Source organism: Tamandua tetradactyla, chromosome 12, assembly GCF_023851605.1.
Source record: "Tamandua tetradactyla isolate mTamTet1 chromosome 12, mTamTet1.pri, whole genome shotgun sequence".
Lineage (NCBI taxonomy): Eukaryota > Metazoa > Chordata > Mammalia > Pilosa > Myrmecophagidae > Tamandua > Tamandua tetradactyla.
The window spans coordinates 62776029-62798435 of NC_135338.1; the positions used below are offsets into that span (position 1 = coordinate 62776029).

The following is a 22407-nucleotide window of genomic DNA, read 5'->3' on the forward strand; positions in this document are numbered from 1 at the left end:
AGAAACCAGGGCAGGCCTGATGCTCCAAGAGGCTACATGAGACCAGGCTGGGGACACAGAGCCAGAGAGAGAGCAGCTTAGGCTGGAGAGAAAGGATTGCAGGGCGCCAAGTCCTTCTTCTGAAGGGGAAATGGGCCTCGCAGCAGCTGGGTTAATCACAGAAGCTGAGTGCAGAGATGTCTGTCATGGTGTCCCAGGGCTGCCGTAACCAACTACCAAAAATGGGGGGCAGAAAGGGGAGAGAAATTTAGTCTCTCACAGCCCTGGAGGCCAGGAGTCCAAAACCAAGGTGTCAGCAGGACCACATTTCAGCCAAAGTCCCTGGGGAAAAGTCTGTTCCACGCGTCTTCTAGCTGCTGGTGGATTGCCGGCAATCTGCGACATTCTCAGTCGTCACTCTCTCTGTCTCTCTACCTGTCTCCAAATTTCTTCCTCTTCTAAGGACATGATCATACTGGATCAAGGCCCTTCCTAGTCCAGTTTGGCCTCATTTTAACTAATCACATCCTCTAAGACCCTATTTTCCAAATAAGGTCATTTCCACAGGACCGGAGTTTAGAACTCAAACTTATTTATAGGGGTGCACAATTCGATTCATAACAGCCCACCCTCCAGTCACACACACAAAAAAAGTCCTTTCTGTGTGCAAAATACATTTTCTGTCACATCTCCAAAGTTCTGAAGCTATCAGGCATCAACCCTCACTAAAAATCTTATCTTTTAATTCATCTAAATTAGATACGAAGGAGACTTACTATGTGATCGTTCCTGGGGCAAAATTCTTCACTATCTGTGGACCAGTGAAATGATGAAATGCATTCTCTTCTTCCCAAATGCAATGATGAAACAGGTATAGGACAGACATTCCCATTCCAGAAGGAAGAATTTAGAAGGAAAAAGGAATCACGGATCCCAAGAAAGTCCAAAACCCAGCAGAGCAAATTCTGTGAGATTCCAAGGCCTGAGATTTCCAGGTCTTCTCGGCACGGTAGGACAGAGATTTCCAGATGGTCCTTTTAGCCCATACTTTTGCATTCACGGTTCTACCCCTGCCATCATTCTTCCTTCATTTTTTCTCATTTTGTTCCCTTTTAGTCCAGGTCGGCAGTGCTTTTGCTGATATAAAATTCTCAGAAAACTTGATGGTCCTCCATGCAATTTGCAGGGGTCTAAGCCATCAGAGAGAGAGGCTTCCACAGATCTTCCCTGGGTCTCTGCATCTCATGTCTAGCTTCTACTGAGAGGGGTGGTCTGAGCCATGAGTCATAGTCCTTGTCGCCTTAGCAGATGGGCATTCGGCCATTCCATTGGCCCGAGGCTCAGAGCATGCAATCTGGTTAGGCTGAGAATGTTCTAAATCATCCTTTGCCAGTTCCTTTTTGTTTAACAATTCATTCCTCGATTTCTCTTTCCTCTTGCATTTTACCGTAAGCAGCAAGGAGAAACAAGGCTGCACCTTCCATACTTTGCCTAGGAATCTACTGAGCTAAATATCCAAATTTACTGCTTACAAGTTCCACTTTCCACCCAAGACAATGATATAATTTAGCCAAGTTCTCTGTCACTTTATAACAGGAATTACCTTTCCTCCAGTTTCCAATAACCTGTTCTTTACTTCTGCTAAGCCTCACCCTAAAACACCTTTAACAACTATATTTTTTGTCAACAATCCCCTCAAAGCTATCAAGCAACTTCAAAATTCGTATAGCCTCTACCCATTACCCAACTCCAAAGCCAGGTATTAACGTTCAGGTATTTGTTACAGTGGCACCACTCCCCAAACTCTCTTAGCTTCCCACAGCTGCTGTAACAAAGTACTGGGGGGCTTCAAACAGCAGAAATTTAGTCTCTCACAGTTCTGTAGGCTAGAAGTCCAAAATCAGGTGTTGGCAGGACCGTGCGTCCAAGGAGAGAGGGAAGAGACTGTTCCACACCTCTTTTAGCTGCTGGTGGATTGCTGGCAACCCATGCCATTCTCAGTCATCAATCTCTGTCTCTCTACCTGTCTCCAAATTTCCCTCTTCTTCTAAGGACATGTTCATCCTGGATCAGGCCCACCTTAGTCCAGTTTGGCCTCATCTTAACGAATCACATCTTCTAAGGCCCTGTTTCCAAATAACGGTGCATTCAAAGGGTCACGGGTTAGGATTTGAACATGTTTCTCTTTTGAGGACACAACTCAATTCACAACAGTGTTATACAACGAGGATTCCAAATGCCGGTGCCCACTCCTTTCAGCCTAGAGACCCATTTTCCCTGCCAGACAGTCCCGGATTCTCGTGCACTTTCTAAAGAGAGAGGCTTTCAGGTCCTTCGGGTGGACGTGGTGGCGTGAGGACCAGTTGGGAATCTCCCTGTGAGGGAGGGAGCAGTGTCGATATAATGCCAATAGGGAGCAGAAACCAAGGGCCTGTGGGAGGAGCCAGAGGCAGGTGGGTGGGGAGGAGCAGAGGTGGGAGCTCACGAAGAAAGCGGCTGCCAGACCACCTCCCTGTCCACAGGAAGTGTGGCCTGCCTTTCTGCAGACCAGCTAGCCCTCCTGAGTGCTCTTTACAGGTGCTAACTGGTGTTGTGTGGTGAGCAACCCAGGGTTTTCCGTCCTCTGCCATGGTCCTCTTAGATGGGTGGAGCAGAATCAACAGGCTCCCCGGTTGGACCTGGGACCCGTGCCTGGCCCAGGAGGACGTCCCATCCCTCTTGTCACAAGGACATATCTGGGTGATGTCCAAGTTCAACATATCTGGGTGATGTCCAAGTTCAATCTGGTACTAAATAGGAACTGAGATTGTTAAACTGGTCGACTCTATCTTATCACCTTTGGGGACAGCCTGCTGGAAAATGAAGATAACATGGTGGAAGCCAAGAGACAGACAGACAGACTTGGCAATGTTATGTGAGCCAACAGTGGCATCCAGCTGAACTTTGAACTTGTAGACCACAAGAACCAGTCCACTGGCCTCTAAGCCAGTTGGAATTGAATTCCTGTCATCAACCCCTAATCCTGTGATTCCGGGCAGGTGTCTGTGTAACCGAGCTGTGCTGACTCACCGTGCAGGACCTGGTGGGGAGCCTGAAGGTCCTGCAGGGTCTTGAGGAGTGTGGGTGAGGGCTTGGAACTGAGTCTGCACAAGTAGCCCTGTCCACACTCTGGCAGGGTCTTCCCATGAGTGCCGCGGCTGGGCCCCAGGGTGAGCCTAGAAACCAGGTCCGCTAGAGACCAGGAAGGGTTTGAGCCCAGGTGGAGAAGACCAAGGCTGAGTTCCAACCCCAGGCTGCCTCTGAACAAGTTGGGCTGTCCTCACGCTTCTGAGAGTTGCAGCCGCCACTCTGTCATTGGGCACTGGGGTCCCCAGGCCTTGAGCCCGAGGACCCCCTTATAAGGCAAGGACTTGGAGGCCAAACTCAGAGATGTAAGGACTGAAGTTTGGGGCCCACACAGAGGCAGCAGAGGAGGCCATCCAAGGCCATCCAGTCCAGGGGAGGAGGGGAAGGCCTGGTGGAGGTGCGGGGGAAGGGGCTCTTGACAGGGGCCCTGCAGCTAACCAGGGCAGAACTAGACGCCATGCCACCCTGAGATTCCGCCGTCTCCCATGGACACCCAGGCCCTCATTTAGAGTCACTTTTCTCCAGAAGGCCACCAGGATACCTGCAGTCACCAGTGGTAATGCAACCTCCCAATAGCCAAGTGAGTTACAGAGTAGCAAACACGAGCTCAAGTGCGTGCTGGGCACAGAGATGAAATGAGACAAATGGAGACATGGCTATACCCAGGGGGGTCCTTGAATTGTGTCCTGGACTAAATATAGTCCCTCAAGCATTTTTTTCTTCTCTTGGTAATTAAGCAAATATGGTGCAGACATAACTGGCTTGTTCTCACTTTCTCGAACTTTCAATGTGCGGTAGCAGAGCAGCCCCTGAGTGGGGTGCCAGCTCAGCCCCAGGTGGCACCGAGAGCAAGGTCGAGCACTTCTCTCAGCCTTGCTTCCCGTGCTTATAACCTGAGGAACTGGACCAGAAATTGTTCAGCCTTCTCCCACTTCCCGCCTTCTCTTTTCGACTTCACGGGAAACAGCAGCTGATTCCCATAAGCAAGTGTTAGGGCCCCACGCCCAAGACTGTGGATCAGTTTTGTAGAGTGCTGAGTTTTTCCTCCAAATGACTTCCTAGAGACACGGTAGGTTTTCTTTTTGGGGAGCAAATTTTTTAAAATGACATGCATTCTCTTTTTCTTTCTAATACAGAAAAATACAATAAAGGAATAAAAGGTCCATTATCCAGATAAGCCCCGTTGGCATTTTCTAAGATGAAGTCGTATTTTCACCTGGTAAGAAAATGCAGGGATACAGAGAGGTGTAAAATGAAAAACAAAAGCTGCCCCCTTCTTTGTGGGAATAGGTGGCAGTGATGGAGGCATACTATGGAGAGCGTAACACCACCACTGAATTGTATGCTTGAAAGTAGATAAAAAGGAGAAATTTTACATTGTATAAATGTTCCCAGAATAATCAAAAGAAAAAAAAAACCTAGACCTGTACAACACCAAGAAGGAGCCCTAATGTTAGCTGTGAACTAGAGTTAATAATATAATTATAATAGTGATGTTTCATTATTTATGACAGAGTTACCACACTAATGTTAATAACAGGGAGAATTGGGCATGGGGGGAAAAGGGTTATGTGGGAACTCTGTATTTTCTGCATGAGTTTTTGGTAAACCTACAACTACTTGTATAAAAAAAAGAAAAGAAATGAAGAGAAAAAAAAGAAGCCCCTTTGCCCCTCTCTGGATGAACCTGTTACCAGCAGCGGAGCAGACTGGCCAGCAGCTCAGTCCCACCCCTGCAGCAGCACACACTACCTGTATGACCTGAGTTAGTGCTTCACCTCCCCAGCCCTCACTTCCTTCGTCTGCAAAGTGGGTGTAATAGCAAAACCCACAGAGGGGCTGGCGGGGTGGGGGTGGGGGCATCTCAGGATTCAATGAGTTAACAGGTAGAGGAACTGAGGAGAGGGCTGGATAAGCTGCATCTGCAGTTTTCCTGTTACTTGTAGAAAGACTTATTCAGTAACAGCTGCTACTGTGTATCCTTCCAGAGGCTTCTACCACCACATCTTCTCCTTTCTTTCTTTACTTTTGAAAATAGAAAAACATCTATTTACTGATCTGTTATGGTAATGAGCAATAGCATTACATTCACTATTTTTGAGCCTTCCATGAATTTGGCTTTATAAAAATCAGTCTTATGGAGTATAGCTAGACTTTTCTTATCTTTCTTTTTCACTAACTCAAAAGAAGAAACTGTCCAGCATCTTGCTTTTTGCACTTTGTTTATTTTAGAGATCCATCCATCTCAGCACAGGTGGACAGATGTTGTGCTTTGTCCCCGGAGCGGCCACACATGTGGGTACCGCCTCAGGACCCATGTTTTCCTGTTCTTTGCTGCTGCGAACAATGCTGATGCCTTGTCAGGATATCAGGGCGTTAGATTCCTAGAAGCCCAGACTCCGGCCCCAGCAAGTTAGGCATTTTCAGTTTTGCTGGTTTACGCCTCCATGGACGTGGCCAGGAGCATGTCCCCCACACCTGGCCAGTGCTCAGTGTTACCACGTCTGGATAGTTTCCAGTTGCAGAGTTGAAGTCTGTTTTTTGTGTCATCTTCATTTCTAGAAGCCCATGGTCTCTGTGGGTTCATAAGCTGGAGATCTGATGCCAACATGTGTTCCCAGGATTCCAGGATGGGTCCCAGGTAGGGAGGTGGTGATGGGCAGGGTTCTAGGTTCAGGGAAACCTCGCCCCCCCCCCCATTCTCAGCCCCCCGGGAGGAGCCTTAGCAGCCCCACCCCCTGCATTCATCTCCCAGAATATTTTACTTAGTGCAGGGACTGCCTTGGGCCCAGGAGCACTGGCTGGGTGGTGATCAACCTACTTTCTCCAGGACTTGCCCAAGGGGCCTGGGAAGGTGCAGGCGCTGCCTTGGCACCCTTTGGGGACAGCCTGTGGGGGTGAGGGACAAATCCCTAAGATCTCCTCAGCAGAGTTCAGCGGCGACCTTAGAGAGCCGACTGGCCTGTGGAGAACATCCAAATGCCATTAGGAGCCAAGCCCAGTGGGACCAGGAGGGGTCAGACCAGGCCATCCAGCCCAGGCACCACAAGCTGTGTTGCCATGCCCCTGCTCGCTTAGAGAAAGTTCCAAAAGAGAGGCTCCAAAAAAGTTCCCAGTGGATGCAGCCTCCCAAGATAACAGGGGACTCCCTGGGAGAAACTAAAATTGAGTGTATGTTTTTTTTTAAAAATGCCGAGTCTGTTCTCCAGCCACAAAGAGGCTCGGGCCGCAGCTGCTAGACTTAGCCACATCTGTGGCTTTGCAGATGCTGTTCCGTTTGCTTGTCCTGACCTCCCCTCACCCCTCCCCCTTCTTCACAGAGCCCTCCTGTCCTCGTGTGGCTGCTGCTGATCCACCACCTTCACTGTACGGCCATCCAGTGCTTCCTTGTTCACCCCATCACACCCCAGCACTTGGATGATGCGCTCCTAAAGGTCAGATGTCATGGTCTTTTGTGTCTCCATTGCTCAAAGCGGTACTTGGAACATGGGGGCCCTTAGGAAGTTCAGTGGGACGGTCACGAAAAGGTCCAGGCAGAGGACATCTGAGGGCCCAAGTCTGGCCACAGGATCCCTTCCCCTCTCTGTACCTCAGTTTCCCACTCTATAATAAAAGCAGGGTTGGAATGACAGGTATCCAGGTTCCCTTCCAATTCTGTTGTTTGTGGGTTTTAACGTGGCTGTGCTGGAGCGTGGGAGAGGCCGAGAGACGCAGAGGAAACTCTTCATGCCCCACGCGCGGCGCAAGGAGAGAATCTGTGCACAGGTGGCCCCACCCAGAGCCCGGCTGGAGCACTTGGCCCATTCCACCAGGGGATAGTTCCCAGACTTCACCGTGTCCCCAGGAAGGCCATGAGGTAGACAGCAGGGCATGGGAGGACACAGTTTAACTGACCATCCAGACCAGCAAAGCTAGAGGCTGTCAAAAAGTAAAAATTCCATTTGTAAACAAGATCGAATTATTTGATTGTGAAACCAGGGTCCATGGAATTTAATATGAAACAATACCGTTCATAATACTGGCCAGCCAAGGACTTGGGGGGCCAGGGGCCGGAGTGGGAGGATCTATTCTCCTGTGACCAGACACGCGGAAACCCAGCCTCAGGGAGTAATAACAAATCATTTGTTCAACAAGTGTGGGTAGGAGGCAGCCATGAGGCAGCCAGTCTGTGGCCAGGTCCCCCGGAGTTGTCCATCTAGACAGGCAGGCAAGACAGAGACGATTAAATACCCAAAAACAAGGAAGAAGCAATTCAGCGGTGCATAATCACGCCAAAGAGAAGTCCAGACACAGCCAAGGGAAGCACACTGGGAGCTGTGCTGGAAGCACCCTGGGGGGTGGGCTGCTGCAGGGGGCTTCGGTACTGCAGGCAGAAATCAAGGGCCTTGTGCAGGAAAATGACAGTACCTTGGGCCAGCAAGTTCTTCCTGAGCCTCGGTTTCCCCCTCTGCAGAATGGGAATTACAACGTCCTTGCTCCCGGGTGCTGTGAGTCCAAACCACCCACGGGCAGCCCCCTTGGAAGCTGGGAAGGAGTGCTCGGGTCCAGTGGTGTGGTTGCCCTATAAGCTGCCACCTGCAGGACTGAGGGTGGCAGGTGCCCGGCAGCAGGCTTTGAGCTTGGCTGGCACACGTGCTTGCAGCACGGCACCCATCTTTGGCAAGGGCCTGGGTTCTGTGGGTTCCCGAGGACACTGGATGTGTCACTGCAGCTGGTGTCTGCTGGGGGTGGGAGGGGGCTGGACAGAGGCAGGCCCCAGTGGGTCCTTTGGCAGCAGGATTCTGCAGTGACATTTTCAGCTTTAACATAAACAGGATCGGGAATACTTCAGGACGGTAAGAGCAAGAAAAACAAACGCAGGGAAGCCAGACAAAGAGCATGCAAATGCTAACTTTCATGTCACATCCAGAAACTGCAGGCTTGTCGAGCCACCTGCGGGCTCTGCAACCCGGTGGGGAGCGCAGGGCTGTTATGCTTAGAGGAGTCAAGCTGGCCTCACAGCTGCGAGGGAGCCCTCCATCGCCGCCCTCCCTCTGCTGTGTCCCATGCACTCCTGATGCAGAACTGGGGGATTCCAGGGGGCACTGGTACCTCACGGTTTGGAATCACTTAGGGGGCAGTGGGGCCAAGGGGAAGCTCCTCATCACTGTAGGGTAACTCTGGGTCTCCTTGTGCAAAATGTGGTCTGGGAACGCCCAAGGCCTCCTGGTTAGTGAGTGGCAGATCCAGACCTCAAACCAGGCCCCCCAACTCCCCACTCCTGCTCTTTCACTGCCACCCCTACCCCTGGGCAGAGCTCATTCTCCCCGGGCAGCAGGAAAACGTTGGGGAGGGGCGGGGATGGGAGGCACCCCAGTAGAGCCTCCACTCCTGCACGTGCAAACGAACTACCTGAGTGCCGGGGGAGGCTTCCAGATTTCTCCTGCCCTTTGAGACGGCAGTGCTGAGAAGTGTTATTTTTATTCCCACCAAAGCCTTGCCAGTTACATCGTCAAGGCCAGCACTTTGGAGATATTTCCTTGGTTTCGCAATTCACGCCGTGACTAACACATGCTACATTGTGAAAATGTCTCCTGGTAAAAATTTAAGCTGAATTGTAAATACATAAAGGCATCGCTTTAATGGGGTCCACGGCACCCCATTATTTCTCAATTGCTGTTTTGTAATCCCAAGGTTCTGAAAAGATGTAGAATTCTATAAAAACAGGTAATGAGCCACCAGTCTCAGGAGCTGCCCTTTGAAACCATCATCATGGGCAGTAGCCCTTATGTCTGTCTGTTGTTACATAAATTGCAAAATCCCTTGCATTCTGCTTCTCAGTGGATTTCAGGACCTGGGTGGGGATTCCAGAATGCCCCCACTATTGATGAATTCCCTCCTCTTGCCAGACACTGTGCAGAGCCCTATGACTTAAAGGGATTTACTAGCCCCTCTATTATGCCAGTACTGTGAAAGGACACCCCTGAGGCAGATTGGAGCAAGACTCGAACACAGGCCCCATGCCTCCTTGCCGTGCTGGGAGCTGATGGCTGTACCTGTCCCACCACAGCTCCTACTGCTGGACAGCCTGAATGACCATATCTCATCATGCAATCGTGTGAGCACAGCCACAGCTCTGCCCCACCCAGCACAGCCCACCCATAAGCTGGACAATCAGGAGCTCCCTTGAGCATCTGAACTAAGAAATGGAAGAGAAAGGGCAGTTGGCAGCAGGAACACACCACGAGGTTTCTGTGCCCACCAGAACTGTGGGACACATTGGAGTTGGTGTGGAAAGGAGACAGACAGGGAGTGAGGAGAGAAGGAGGAAAGTGGGAGGCTTAGGGGAGAGGGACCATGCAGCAGTGAGGGAGGCTGAGTGACAAGCAGGCCCAGTGCTGTCCCCAGTCACTGCTGGCTTCAGCCCAGCACCAGGCCTGGGAGTGCCAGCCTAGAGTGCTGGCCTACAGCCCCGGCCCCACCTGGCCTGCCCCAACGGCGCCTCCATCTCACCACCCAATTTATTGCTTTAGTGCATTTATCAGTCTGCAGTCCCCTGTTTCTTGATTGGAGTCTACAGTTATCCCGTACCTGGATTTGTTTGCTCGCCAGACACTGCTCTCCAACACTGGGCTATAGACTCCTTGCAGACCGTGAGCCGGTTGGCCGCCTGCCCACTAAGGCCAGTGCTTGGGCAGAGGGGGCACTTGATTTGCTGAATTGATGCCCCCATCCCCCACCCACTGCTGGGAGGGGTCTGAGAGGCTCAGAGCACCCAGAGAAGCCTGAGAGGACCCAGAGGCTGCTCCTGCTCCCTCCTGGACCTCAGGCATGCAAAGTGGGGGAGGGGCATGGGGGCAGCTCCCTAATCCTCTCAGCACTTACTGTGGGCTGAGCCAGAGCCAGGAAGTGGCACTGCCACCCAGAGACATGTTTATGATACCATAAACTCCTGGCAAATATTGATTTTTCTTCAAAGTCCAGGGCCTGACTGTCTGGGCTTCCTCCGGGCCCCCACACTGAGCCACAGCTGGACAAGCCCCCAGAAGCTCTTGGTGCCCAGGTCCCCGACTCCCTGCCTCCAATCATGATCACCCTGCCAAGGCCCCCCACCAGCATTCCGTAACAGGAGCGTGGCAACCCCACAGCTGCAGTGATGGGCTAGAAGTGTGTGCACCCAAAGATGAAACCCAAAGATGTCCGAGGCTCTGGAATAGCTCAGGGATTTCAGCACAGCTTGGGAAAGTTTCATGGGCTCCTTTGAGAAGGCGGCAAGCCTTGGGTCAGGCCTTCAGGGGCCACACTTTCAGGGATGAGTCATGTAACACAATGTGATAAATGCAAACATGAAAGCTTGTCCATGGTTCCAGCAAGGAGGGACCAGCTCAAAGCAGGCGTCAGTAAAGGCTTCCCAGGGAAGGAAAATCCTCATGGTCTCATGTGACTTTTATCTGGCGTCTCCAGAAGGCCTGTTTTATTAGAGCCCTGAGTTTGTCCAGGTCACACAGGGAAGTACTTTTAAAGTTATCCTTTATTCTTTTATATTATAGCAATGACTTACACTGCCTGAAAAGACATTTTCCTTAATTCAGTTACCAACCAAGTGAGCTAAATGCATTTGCTGGAGATAATTAAGAATCTTCATAAATATAAAACAATGATCCCATCAAAATACAGCACTAGATGTTATTACGCGAGCCAGTTTTTCAGTCAGAGCCACTCTTTACCAAAGCAATTCAGAAGCACTCAACACAGGAGCCATCGATGTCTGGCTGGGTTTGCCACACTCCCCACCCCATGCTTTTTTCAGCACAGTATAAATGCTTACCCATGTCTGCCCACCCACTGGACTGTGGGCAGCCTGTGGCCAAAGCTCTCCCGCTCACCCCTGTGATCCCAGCCTTGGTCCAAGAGCTGGTATCAAAACACAATGGGGCTCGATTCCCAGAGCCTGCCCATGCAAAAAAAAAAAAAAAAAAAAAAACGCAATGGATCGCAGAACGCACAGGGCCAGGGAGACATGCTGGCTAAATGCAACATGGCATGCTGGCTTGGGTCCTGGGACAGAAGGCCTTAATGGGGAAGCTGGTGGCATCCAAATGAAGCCTGGGGTCCAGTTCATGGTAATGGTGCCTTGCAAGCTTCTTAGTTTTGACAAATACACCAACGGGACAACTGGATGAGGTGTGTGGTGGCATTCTGGACTGTCTTTGCAACTTTGCTGTAAATCTAAAATTATTCCAAAATAAAAAGTTTATATGCCTATAAAAAGCTGGTGTGACGGATGTGCCACCCAGACATCTCCAGGCACAGCCCCATTTCTCTGTTCCCCTTTGAACGCTTGCCCATGGTTGCCAGCTCTGTTTCACCATCCTCTCCCTCTTCCTCTCCACACAGCCATGCCAGCTGATACCTGCTGAACACCGTACTCCAGGCTGGGCCGAAGAAAGTCCGCGGGCCCTTACAGAAAGCCTGCGAGGAAAGCTGGATCATCCCGCTTTCCACCAGAAGGAGAGGCCTTGTGTGTGGGCCTGAGCTGTCCGGTCCCTTGCTCCCCTGACAACCGGCAGGCCCTCACCCCACACCAGAGCATCCTGTAGTCATTTGTTGAATGGTAAGCAAAAGCCGGGCCTGGGTTTGTGACTCCTTGTCCTGAGGATTCACACAGGGCAATGAGCACAGGTGAGCTGTCTACGAGACACAGGCCAGGGATCTGCTAGGCTGTGGGGACCAGGAGAGAGGACGCCCTCTGGGTACCCGCCCCTCTCGATAGCTCTTGTACCGTAGTCATGTCTCATGTCGGAGCCTCCAGAACCATCCATGGCCCTGCTGTGGTCCAGCATCATCCACAGGGCCTCAAGCACCCATTTCCTGGCCTTCCGGGAGCCTGGACTTAGGCCAGTCCTCTTGGAATCCCGGCTCAGGCCACGTCATGCCTTCCATGGGCACCTCCCATGATTTGAGTACTGTAATCATAGCAGTACTCAAAAGTATTTTTAATAGAACTTTAAGTACTTTTATTTCTTTTGGTTCCAGCAAAATGTAGTAGATGTCTGAGGGCCCCTAAAACTCTCACGGGCCCCAGGCATTGGACCTGCCATGCTGGCTTAGCTAAGTGACCCGGGCGGGTTACTTAACCGGCTCATTTTGGATCCCTCGTCTGAAAACCAGAGCTGATGGCGCCTGCTTTGCAGGGCCTTAAGGAGGATTGCTTAAGCTAATGGGATGTGGAGTCATTAATTCAAGCCTGGCCCCTGAGGAAGGTTAATGAAGAAACATGGCTCTTGAGAGACATTCTGACCACTAAGGCAGGCAGCAGTACCTCTCTCCTCTGCAACGTTCCGAGGGGGCTTCAACTTTATTCTCCAAATGAGACCTCTTGATTTTATTCTGCAAACTCAAGTCTATGCAACAATCTCATACCTGAAGCTCCAAGTCCTTCAATAAAATGTCTGGGTTTCCTAAACCTTGCCCTGAGTGCACTGGGATTGCAGCACCTACTGCCCCGGACATGCTCTGCAGAGTTTCGCGTCTGTGGATATTTATCTCATCGGGCCTTTCTGGGTCATCTAATCCCTCTCAGACTGCCGGCTAAAGTCCTGGCGTGGTAATCAATGGAAGGGAGGGTGTTTACGAAGGAGAGGGGGTTTGACTGAAGTCCAGGCTTAACTCGGAATTTCCCTCTGTTTGCTTTCTCTTCCTCCCTGGGCGCGCTGGTGGACCAGCCGAGGGAGCGAACTCAGCAGGCCTTTAACGGCCAGAGATCCCAGAGATCCCGCCTGGGGGCCTGGAGAGCAGACAAAGACTCCAGCGTCCCCTTGTTAGGAGGAGCTGCCACCTCCGGTCCCCTCTGAGTCTTATTTTGCTAATGAGATCAGACAGGCTTGTAATTTTAGGTAACTGCAATTGCTAAGACTGGAATAGGGACTCATTGCCTGGCATTCCTACAAATTCTTCCCGGTTTGTTTAGCTTGGGAAATTAGGCAAGAGCAGGTAGGAAAACTCTGGGTCAAACACAAGCCATTGCAAGAGATTGACTCACACTTTACCAACTGCGTTATTCACTCCCGTTCCTTTACTTGGCTATTTATTTATGCATTTATTCAGCAAATATTTGTTGAGCAGCTAGCACGCGTCTCTGCCTTTTCACACTCCCTGCCCAGGCTGGGTCCTCTTCCTTGCCCACAGTCTGGGCCCTTTGCTGTGTCCTCCTGCCCCAAACATGGATCAGGTCAAAGGGCGTCTGCTCTGGGAAGCCTGCCCCAGTGTTTCCTCTCCCAAGGAAGTCCTATGGTAAGGCATTAAGTACTGGCCATGGAGTCAGGGCAGCCTAGCTGGAAAGCAGGCTTCCAAGTGGTCCCCAATATGTGGCCTTGGAGGTATTGACTCTTTCCACCCTATTTCCTCATCCAAGCGATGTGGACAATAACAATACTTACAGAAGGAAACCAAGTGCCTGGAAATGCTAACTAAATTACAATAAATCTCGTTCCCAATGTGCAGCTGAGCTTGCCAGAAAGCAAAGGAATTACCCAAATGCCAAAAATGAGGGGGGAGCTGAAAATGAGAGCAATAAACTGCCCCTGATGCAAACTCAGGGTACCTGTCCACCTCGGTAACTCGAGGCATGGGCTTCAGTGGTCTTCTAAGGGCAGGAGAGAAGGCATGTGGGGACTGACATTCTTGCCCAAAGCCAGGGCCTCAGAGGGCTGCAACTTCAGTGACAGAGGCAGGTGGAAAAAAATCACCAACAGGTAGTAGAGCCTTCTGAGGCAACTAGCCTGGGCTGGGACTCCTTCCAGCCAGTGGGTCAAGGAGAAAGTGATGTGCATCACTTCTAGACTAAGGGGTGTAATGGCCAGAGCCAGCTTCCGGGAGCTCTACCCCATACCCCGGGGCCAGGCACCTGTGAAGGTCTAGCAACAAGAAGGCAGAGCTGTGTTGAGATAGAATCAACCTGATCATTGAGTTGTTCCAAGGAGACAGTTGCCCCAGAGAGTCACTTAGATCCCCAGAAAACTGCAAAAGTTACAAGAGCCAAAAATAAGCCTTTGTTATGAGAGGGATTATTTGTTATTAGGCAGAGCTTAGTCTATCCCAGCCAATACAGCTGGCAAGAGGAGATAACAAGGAAACTGGTCTATTTCTGCCTGGGAACTAAGTGGAGAAGACATCTCCCCGAGAACTTAAATCCACAGGCCTCTCACATAACTCTAAGGTTTGAATTTACACTGCTTTGATGGTCCAGAAAACCCCAAGCTGTGACGTCAACTTAAAGACATTCCGGGTAAGTGAGGTTCAATTGTTGGAAGCAAACTCAAATCCCCTACTCACAATCCCAGATTAAAGCCCCCAGAACATCAAATAATTACTGACCAGGGAATTTGAATATTTTTAAATGGTTAAAGAAATGAAATGAAGAACCCAAACTATGAGAAATCAGCCGAGTATTATAAAAAATAGAGCAAATAAATTTGAAAGAGTCAAACAGAACTGACTATGAAAATCCTATCCATGATATTAAAACCTCAATATCTGGTAAAACGCAGATTAAGCCGAGCTGAAAACAAAATTCATGAAATGGGGGTAGAACTGAAGAAATTGCTCAGAGATGAAGAGAGAAAAGAGATTGGAAAAAGCAAAAAGGTGAGCAGAGATGGAGGCTAGAATTGATAGCCTGACATTCATCTAATGGATTTTTAGAAGAACACAATTGAAAGATGATAGAAAGCAGGAGGCGGGGAAATTTGAAGATTTAATAGATATTCCAGATCCAGGATATTCCAGAGTTGATAAAGATGTGATTTCTTAGACTGCAGAAGCTTAGTGAAGCTGCAGCAAAGTAAGGAAAAACAAATCATGCCTTGAAGCATTGTGGAAACACTGCAGGATATACAAACCAAGAGTGGCCATTATTTATGCCTTCCTTCATTTGTAAAAGAAATAGTTATTTAGCTCCTGACACTTGGAATCCCATCAGTGAACAAACAGAATTCTTGCTCATTCTCACAAGGGAGCTAGGCAATAAATAATTTACATTTATAAATAAGTAAATATTACCGTGTACTTGAAAGTAGTGCTATGGAGGGAAAAAGGAAAACAGGGTTAGTGGACGGTGGAGCATATGTGTGCTGGGGAGAGGTTGGGGTGCGATATTTGATCAGTTTTGCGGGGACCCTTGCTTCATTTAAAAAGTAAATTTTAATCAAAGTCCTGAAGAAAGAGAGGGAGTGATGAGACAGATGATCAGAGAAGAGTGTTTTAGGAAGAAGGAACATCTACAGTGCATCGGTCATTTGTGTGTCTTCTCTTGTGAACTGCCCAGGTCATTTTTCCAATTTTTAATTGAAGTGTTTGTCTTCTTGTTTCTGAATTGTGAGACTTTTTTTTCGTATATTGTGGCTACAAGTCCCTTATCAGATGTATGTATAGCAAGCATTCTTTCTCAGCCTGTGATTTGTCTTTGCATTTTCTTAGGTCTTTGAAATGCAGATGTTCATTTGGATGATGTCCATTTTTATCAGTTTTTACTTTCATGTTTTGCAGAGGATTTTGTGTCCTATTGATAAATCTTTGCCTGCTTTGAGCTCATACCTTATCTATGCTGTCAAGAAGTTTTATAGTTTGGGTTTTTATGTTAAGGATGGGATCCACCTCAGGGTAATTCTTGAGTATGGTGTGAAGTAGGGTTGGGATTTTTAATTTGATATCTCGATAGTCAGCTGTCCCAGCTGTCACCATTTCTTTTGAAGAGTTTCCTTTTCCCAATGATTTGCCTTGGGCCTCCTTTTCAGAACTCAAGTGACCATATATTCATGGGTCCACTTCTGAGCTCTGCATTCTGTTCCACTGACCCGGAGGCCACACTCCCTGTGAGCGTCTGGTACTGTGAATCCTCCCACTTTGCTCTTTTTCAGAAGCGCTGCAGCTATTCTAGGTCTTTTGTATTTCCATATATTTTTAAATCAGTTTGTGAATTTCTACCCAAAAAAGTGCTGTTTTAAGTAGTATTACCTTGGGTCTACAGATCACTGATGGCAGAATTGACACCTGATAATACTGAGTCTTCAGAACTATGAACGCAGTGTACAGCTTCATTTCTTGATGCCATCTCTAATTTCCTTCAGCAATGCTTTGTGGTTTTCAGTGTACAGGTCTTGCCCATCTTTTGTGAAATTTATCCCTAAGAATTTCATGTATTTTTATGCCATTTTAAATAGCATGTTTCTTGAGTTTATTTATTTTGAGGTAATTTGGGAATATCAGAAAGTTGTCAAAATAGGACAGAGTGTTCCATGGACCTTCACTCAACCTCTCCTAAAGTTAGCATCTTACATAAGCACAGTACAACCCTGAAAACTAAGGGATTAACACTGATATATTACTACCGAGTAAAGCATGGACCTTATTTGGATTTTACCAGCTTTTCCACTAACATTTCTCCCATCTAGGATCCAGTCTGGATCCCACATTGTGTTCATTGGCATGCTTCCTTAGTCATCTCCAGTCTGGACAATTCTTTCATATCCCTGTCCTTCATGCCTTGATACTTTTGAAGAGAAGTGGCCAGATACTTTGGAGACTGTGTTTCAGTTTGGGTTTATCTGGTACTTTCTAATGATGGCCTGCAGTTGTGCTGTTCTCAAAGTCACTGTGTCTTGTTCCTGTTGAGCCTGGACCGCCTGGTAAAGTCTTTTGGCTTTTTCTCCACTTTGTAGTTACCATATTTCTTTTTGTAATTGGTGATTACTAAGGGGTAGATACTTTCAGACTATGCAAATGTTCTGTTTCTTCTTGTAAGTTGGTCCACACTCATTTCAGCAACCATTGTGCATCTTTTTTTTTTACATGGGCAGGCACCGGGAATCGAACCCGGGTCCTCAGGCATGGCAGGCAAGCACTCTTACCTGCTGAGCCACTGTGGCCCACCCCCATTGTGCATCTTGACTGCACAAATACTGCTGTGGAGCTCTAAAGCTAATTTTTCTACTTCCCTCATTCCCGCTGCATGAATTAATTGAAATTCTTCTGTACAGAGAAATTGTTCCTTTTCTCCCATTTATTCAGTTATTTCATTTTTTAAATTTTTTAGCAGTGTGGGCTAATGGATTTATTATTTTTTTCTTTGGGCTAAAAAATCCAATGCTATGATTATTTTTTTGCACAAATTGTTCCAGTCTTGGCCATGAGGAATTTTTCAGATTGAGTCCTGTTCTCTTTCAACACACCTATCATCTGTTTTTATTTACTATGTGATCTATTTGAAATATATATTGATTTTTATTTTAATTTCTAACAGTTCTTTGCTAGCATATAGACATCCAGTTGAGTTTTGTATAGCCACCTTTATATTTAAAGTGGGTTTCCCGTAGACTGCATATAGCTGCTCCTTGTTTTTTCACCCACGCTCACAATCTCTGCCTCTTGTTGGAGTGCTAGAACTTCTCATCCAATACAGTTATCAGCATCTGTGGGTTTAGTTCTACCATCTTGCTATTGGTTTTCTCTTTGTCCTATATGTTCTTTGTTCCTTTTCTTCTTTCTTTCCTTCTTTGGGATCAATTGAATTTTTTTAGGATTCCATTTTATCTTTTAATATCTAATAATTTATACATCTTTTTTCTGATTTTAGGGGTGCTCCAGAATTTAAAATATGCACATTTACTGTATAGTCTGCATTCAAAGGCCATTTATACCCCTTCACACAGGATGGAAGAATTCTACAACAAATTACTATCTCACCACTCCCATGCTTTGTGCGTTGTTGTCATGATTTTATTTTTAGTATGTAATAAAATCCCCCATACATTGTCGCTGTCTTGTCTTTAAACAGCTAAGTATCTATTAAGGAAATTAATCAAAAAGAAAAGGTCTTCTTTTCTTTTTTAAACCCCTGTAGCAGAATACTGTGATGCATTTCTTGTAAAACATCAATATAAATTCACTGTCTTCTTGTGTATTTTTATAGTTGATACACACAATATATGGAAGGATACACAATGAACAAAGGCTTATTGCCTTTGGGGGACGGGTTGGAAGGGCTTGTTTTATCGACTTTTCTATTTGTGTCTCAGTGTCACGAGCATGCCACTCATCTAAAATTTAAATATATCTGATCACATTTTTCTTTTTGAAAATAACACGAACCACCTGAACACCACAAATAGTATATTGCAAATGACCACTCTGGAAGCAGATTTTTTGTTTAAAAAAAGGAAAGATAGCTTTTTACTTTTGTCATCACATTTCCCATTTCCAACACTCCTCGCTCCTTTTTGTGAAGCCAGCATTCCATCTGGCTTCATTTCCTTCTGCTTGAAGAACTTCCTTTGACATTTCTTATAGCTCAACTCTGCTGGTGACAAATTCCCCCAACGCTTAGTTATCTTCAAAACACTTTATTTTGCCTTGATTTTTTAAAGGTTTTTTTTTTTTTTCAGAACATAGAATTCTAGATGAACAGTTTCTTTCCTTCACTACATTAAAGATGTCACTTTACTTCTGCCTTGCATTGTTTCCAAAAAAGAATCCTGGGGCCATTTTTAGATCTTTCTTCTGTATCTAATGTGTTGTTTTTCTCTGACTGTTTTCAGGATTTCCTCTTTAATGCTGGTTTCAGAAAATTGGTTGTGACGTGTCTCGATATGATTTTTTGTGTGTTTATCTTGCTTGCAGTTCATTGAATTTATGAATCTGTCGATTTATAGTTTACATCAAATTTGGAAAATTTTCAGCCACTATCTCTTTGAATATTTTTTTTTGTCCTCTCCTCTCTTTGGGGGACTTCCATGTCATGAATATTAGACCACTAGATATTGTGTCCTGGTCACTGATGATCTGTTTGTGTTCTTATAGTCTTTTTGTTTCCTCTGGGTATTTCTGGTACTATTTCATCAAGTTTAGTAACTTTTTCTTTTCCTTTAAGTAATCAGCTGTTAAGCTTATGCTGTAAACTTTTCATTTCAGATATAGCTCTAAGAGTTCCATTTACATATTTTTTACATCTTCCATTTCTTTCCTCGCTATGTTCATATTTTCATTTAAAAACTGGTTATGATAGCTGTTTAACATCCTCTTCTGCTACTTCCAGCATTTCTACCACCCACTGGTGTGTTTCTGTTGACTGACTTTCCTCCTAGCTAGGGGTTACAGTTTCTGGCTTCTTGACATGTAAAGTTTGAATAGATGCTGAATATTGTGACTTTCAAATTGTTGACAGTCTGGAATTTGCTGCCCTATTTTAGGGAGCATTGGACTCTGTTCTGGCTGGCTGTTACATTACTTTCCGTTCAGTGGTCCTTTTTTAGGCTTCTTTCCAGCATTGTTAGGTCAGAGGAGCCTTTACAGGGAATCATTTAGCCCCTCTGCTAAGATGTGTCTCTTTGGGGGTGTGTGTGAGTGAGCCACAAGAACTCCCAACTCTGGCTGTTGGGAAACTGAGGGACCCCATCCCTAGGGTCCCTAAGTCCCTAGCTGATCATAAACAGATCAGCTCACGACTCCTCAGTCACTCTGCCCGGCCTGGAAGCGTGGTCCTACTCACGCATGACTCAGCATTCAGCCAAGACCCAAGGGGATACTACTGCAGACTCCTGGAGCTCTTTTTCTTTGCAGCACCTTCCTCTTGGTAACTCAGACCCACACCTTCCAGTGGCCTCAGACTCGCAACATTAAGAGGTTGTGGAGAGAAAAGAGATTCAGCGAAGGAGACTGAGAAGGAGTAGTCAGGGGGAGGGGGCTCGTACCATGGAGAAATGGGCAATCAACTCTGTAACATTGTAGGTCAAGAGGAGCAAGGAATGAGATCGCATTTAGTGGCATGGAGGCTGTCGGTAGAAACATGGGATACAAAAGCCTGGCTGGAATGCAGAAAATGGAAGGAGACTTTGAAGTTAAATGGAGCACATTGCAGAGGATGCCCTCACTTCTGACACCCAGGTCAGCTCAGGGGACCCAAGACCACTCTCAGTTTCAATAATTCCCTAGAAGAACTCACAGAGCTCACTGAAACCTGTTCTATTTGCAGCTTTAGGTTTTTTACAGGGGAATCATGCAGATTAAGATCTGCGAGGGAAGAAATGCAGAGGGCAGAGAGCTGACTCCTCTCCCGTGGGACCATGGGCAGGGTCAATGTCCCACCATCAGTGTGGGGCACAGCGCACTGCCAACCAGGGAAACTCGCCCCAGCCTTGGCATCCAGGGTTTTTCTTGGGCTGCATCGTCGACTGCCCTAGTGGTTGACCTTTCGTCTGCAGCCCAGGCAAATGTAGAGCAGATACCACGAGGCCCAGAACCCCCACCATAAATCATGTTGTTAGATTGTCCCGTGGCCAGATCCCAGGTAAGCAGAGACTATTTCTTAGGGGTCACCTCCCCACAGCCCAGGGCAAAGGGCAGCCCTTGCTTTGGGTTAGTTTACCACACACAGATAGGAAAAGGAGGCATAGACTACTGATAACGCTTCTGGAGTTTTGCTCTACAATGGGGAGCCATAAATGTGAGCAGCTAGTATAGGAAGTAGAATTGGGGAAGAAAGAAGGAATCGGATGCCATCATGCCTGGCCATGTGTCCCAGTGCACTTCCAGCCCCTAGAGTCCATGTCTTTGAGACAAGGGCTTTTTCGGACCTGGGGAGGCTCTCTGCTCACATGGCAGACCAGAGGTGCTGAAGAATGAGTGGCAGCCTCGGTCCCTGCAGTGGCCCATGAATTGGCTTGTGGACACCCCAGCCACCAGGTCCTCAGGCAGATCATTCCCATACTTTTGTTTTGCACTGTTTCCCCGAGTTCCCCATGGGGTTAAATTCTGGGTTCTCCCTTTGTGGGCCTCCTTCCTAGAGTGGATTCTGGAGTTCACCACCCTGATCCCCCCTTCTGGACTAGAACCCTCGTACCCCCAACCCTTCATCTGAGGGGGTTGCTCTGCCCAAGATCCCACCTCTTTCATATGGACATCCCACACCCATACCTGGTCGGGGTGGGGTGCAGCGCCCGGGCCCCCACCTCAACACACACCTCTTGAGCAGGACCATCGTCGCTCCAGCGTCCTCACACAATGGACCAAGTGATAGTGACACTCCCAGTGTCTCCCTCTGCTCAGTCCCGCTTCCCTTGTTCTCCAGGAAGCTCCTGCACGTGCATATCCAACTCCGAGTTGTCCAGCCTAAGATTCTTGTCTTCCTTGTAGCATCACCCCACTTCCCTGCTCCCCACCCCCCAAATAAACATTTGCACTAAAATCCCTGTGTCAGTGTCTGCTTCTGGGAAACCCAAACTTCGATCAAGTGCATATGGGAAGGCCGATGAGAATGATCCCATAGTGGCGAAAAAGCAACAGTGCAGGCAGGAGGAGGCTAGGAGGGAGGCGGGAGGACCCTGCTGGGTGAGTTTGGGGTGCCCGGTGCTTGAGGCGGGGACTGGCATTGCTCAGGCATGCCTGGTGGCAGGTGCGAGGGGCAGGCGGAGGGGCAGGTAAGTAGTGGGGGGTCTCAGAAGACCCCCTCCTGACCTATGTCGATTGCTCATCAAGTAGGAAGCAGAAGCAGGTGCTAAGAGTGAGGATAGGGAAGAAGAGGGGAGAGGGCTGGAGGCGGGAAGACTGTGGGGTTTTGGACAAAGGGAGTATGAATGGACCATGGAGAGCAAGTTGACTGAAAGGCAGCAGAAGAAGATATTCAATGTGCTGCAAGAAAATAGTAACCAATGTTTGCACAGAGTTGGTGAAAATAGTTTTCAAGGACGAGAGTGAAAGGAAGTTTTTTTTTTTTGCATTTTTCTCCATCCCTTCACTTCTATTTTCTTTTTTTTAATAGACTTTATTTTTTAGAGCCGTTCTCAGATATTTTTAGACAAACAAAAAAAGAGAGACTCTGCCACCACCAGCTCTCACAAAAGGACTTTCAAAAAAGGAAGCACTTCAGGAAGAAAGAAAGGATCCCAGAAGGCGGATCCAAGAGGCAAGGGGTGAGAATGTCACAGAGCCGTGAGAAGGCACTCCAGCAGAGGGTAGGGGTCAGACGGGCTGCCCAGGAAGCGGCCCTCACCCTGAACTCTGAGGGGTGAGTGGCTGTGATCACCCTGGAAGAGAGGAGGACCGTGTGGCACATGCTTTGCCATTTGAATCATGGCCACTTCCTCACCAGCTAATCAGCTGTCCAGATGCAAGTCTCGCCAACACCCCACTGACAACCCTGGTTCGCGTGTGCTCTCTTGCCACCTTACATCCTCTGAGCAGATGACTCCAATGTCCCAGCAGTGAACCGCCCCTGCCCCCTCACAGCTGTGACCCTGCAATGGCGGCGCTGCCACCCCAGTGCCAGGGATG

At 48.0% G+C, this 22407-nt stretch overlaps 1 long non-coding RNA gene across 1 annotated transcript; it reads left to right on the forward strand.

The window, feature by feature from the left end:
- The first annotated feature begins 4239 nt into the window (after positions 1–4239).
- On the forward strand, positions 4240–21309 carry LOC143651550 (uncharacterized). The gene is made up of 7 exons (XR_013160033.1): positions 4240–4324; positions 5668–5746; positions 6426–6539; positions 11482–11698; positions 14634–14730; positions 19867–20022; positions 20111–21309. It is a non-coding gene; the product is annotated as an uncharacterized LOC143651550 (long non-coding RNA).
- The last annotated feature ends 1098 nt before the right edge of the window (positions 21310–22407 follow it).